The 2947-nt window shown below is 37.9% G+C and overlaps 1 pseudogene; it reads left to right on the top strand.

Annotated features, from left to right (window-relative positions):
• Positions 1 to 235: 235 nt before the first annotated feature.
• LOC134483810 (elongation factor 1-alpha 1-like) lies at positions 236 to 1465 on the top strand (annotated as a pseudogene).
• Positions 1466 to 2947: the final 1482 nt, after the last annotated feature.

Raw genomic sequence — 2947 nt, forward strand, 5'->3', positions numbered from 1 at the left:
CAGATGGGTGGGTGGGTGAGCATCCTCTTAAAGGCAAAGCGTGGGGGCGTACTCATGGAAGGGAGACCAGGAAGGGTGATAACAGTTAAAATGAAAACAAATAAAATGATTAATAAACCTTTAGAAAGAGGTTAATAAAATCTAAAACAACAACAGTATATTCAAGCCACTTTTCCAGAATGGGTTTCCAACTAGAACACAATGTTGTGAAAACCACCACAAATTCAAAGCAAAAATGAAAAAGGAAAACATTCATATCAATATTATTCCCATTAAACACCATATTCAGGGAAATCCACCAGGGCTTGACATCTGGTCTGCAAATATGATGGGATTAACAAGCGAACGATTGGAAAATTTGAGAAGTTTGCTGAGGTAGGAAAAGGCTCCTCCAAGTATATGTGAGCCTTGGATAAAGTGAAAACTGAGCATGAGCATGCTGTCACTATTGACATCTCCTGTGGAAATTTGAAACCACAAAGTATTTCTTTGACTGTCATTGATAGCCAAGACACATAACCTTGACAAAACAAAACAAACAAACAAAACCCCACATAATTCAATCTCAGGCAGATTGTGATGTCTTATTGCTGTTGGTGTTGGTGAATTTGAAGTTTATGACTCCAAGAGTGGGCAGACTTCAGGCTTACACCCTAAGTGTGAAACAGCTAATTGTTGGTGTCAACAAAATGGATCCCATGGGGCCATTCTATAGGCCAAAAAGATAAGAAATTGTTAAGGGCCTCAGCATCTGCATTAAGAAAATTTACTACAATAGCGTTTGTGCCAGTTTCTGGCTGTGATGGTGACAGCATACTAGAGCCAAATTCTGATATGTCTTGGTTCAAGAGATGGAAAGTTGCCCCCCAAAGATTGCTGTGCCACTGTGACCACACTCCTGGAAGTTCTGCATTGTATCCACCATCAATTCATCCAAAAGACAATTCTGCCTCCACAATGTCTATAAATTTAGTGGTATTGGTGCTAGCCCTGTGGATGAGTAAAGGCTGGCATTCTCAAACCTGGCACAGTGAATACCTTTGTTCTAAGCAATGTCACAACAGAAGTGACATCTATTGAAATGCACTATGAGGGTTTAAGTAAAGCTCATCTTGGGGAAAATGTGGACTTCAATGTAAAAAACATGTCTGTCAAAGACATCACATATGGCAATGTTGCTTGAGTCAGCAAAGATTACCCACCAATGGCTTCGCTGCTTCGGTGATTATCCTGAATAATCTAGGCCAAATTAGAGCTGGCTAAGTCCCTGTACTGCATTGTCAGATGGCTCACATACCTTGCCAATTTTCTTGCATTAAAGAAAAGATTGATCATTCTCTATCTAGAAGCTAGCCCAAAATTCTTGAAATTTAATGATGCAGCCATTGCTGATATGGTTGCAGGCAAGCCTATGTATATCATGAGACTATTCTTAACTAACCAGTTTTTTTTTCCTGTGATATGAGTCAGACATTTACTGTAGATGACATCAAAGACATGCACAAGAAGACCGCTGTAGATGACAGTCACCAAGTCATCTCAGGAAATTCAGAAGGCTAAGTGGCTAACATCCCTAACACCTGAAATTGCAAGCTTACTCTGTGGTAGAAGAAGACCTTGGAACTGCTTGCCTCAATTAGCCATTTAAGTGTAATAGTAAAAGACAGAGTGATGATTTAAAAAAATGTAGGGTAAAACATTCAGAAGGAAAGAAGAATATTTTGTGAAGTGTGAGTGTTTGTGTGTGTGTATGTGCGTGTGCATGTATGTGGCAGTTTTAAGTTATTAGTTCTCAAAACCAGGACTTGATAATGGAAACAGCTTCACCAAAAATCTGTCAAACAGTTTTGATCCATTAAAATAAGTTTAATGAGGGAAAATTCTTTGAATCTCTTTCAAGAGTAGGATCTGAATTTTCTTCAGACTAATTCTAGTGTGTCATAATTAGAAAAGATTCATACACAGAGAAATTTTGGATTTAAGGAAATCTCAATCAACTTCCTTTCTAATTTAGGCAAAACACAAAGGCAAACCAAAAAAATCAAATGAAGGCTCCTTAAAAGGTGTTTTTCTGGAAGCCATCTGGTGAAAGGGCATGTTATATTTTCTTGGAGTGGACACTTAGGACAAGTGATGTTTGGAAAGAGTATTAGTATAACCCAACGAACGGGATGGCTCTCTGGCATGGATTCTCTTTGCTGGTCTTTGTTGGGCTTCACTGATGATGCTTTGGAATTGATTCAACTTTCTTTCTTCTCTGGTATTCATTTGTCCTAACTTTGTAGAGAAAAATGCACCAAAGAACTTCTCATGATATTCTAGCAGCATCTTGCCACTTCCTCAGACTTGGGCCAATTGGCTGAGCCTCGTGGTTTCTTCTGGATTGAATTGCCATTGGCGATTCATAAGTATTGATTACCTAGTGGACTGGACTGCTACTGGTGATTTATGTTGCTGTTTTGCTAGTAAACTAGGCCTCTGACGATGAATATTAGAATAGCTCCAAGATCTATTTCTAAACACGTTCACAACTCCCTTTTCCTATTAACTCTCCTTTTCTACTACCTCTGGTGGGTGGTAGGCTACAAGGGAGGTTAAAGCATTTAAGAACCCTTACTAAAGTAGGTTTTGAAAAATATAAACCTACAAAAAACTTTTCCATCTTCTGATATCTTCTTCAATTTCTTTCTTCAAAGATTTGAAGTACTTGTCAAAGAGGTTCTTTCACTTGGTTGGTTAGAATTACACCAAGAAATTTTATATTATTCGGGGCTATTATAAAGGGTGTTGTTTTCCTGATTTCTTTCTCAGCCCATTTATCATTTGTATATAGGAAGGCTACTAATTGTTTTGAGATAATCTTATCCCAGGTACTTTACTGAAAGTGTTTCTGAACTGTAGCAATCGTATGGTAGAATTTTTTTTATTTTTTTTTTTGCTTATTTTA

Source organism: Rattus norvegicus, chromosome 20 (genome assembly GCF_036323735.1).
Source record: "Rattus norvegicus strain BN/NHsdMcwi chromosome 20, GRCr8, whole genome shotgun sequence".
NCBI classification, from domain to species: Eukaryota; Metazoa; Chordata; class Mammalia; order Rodentia; family Muridae; genus Rattus; species Rattus norvegicus.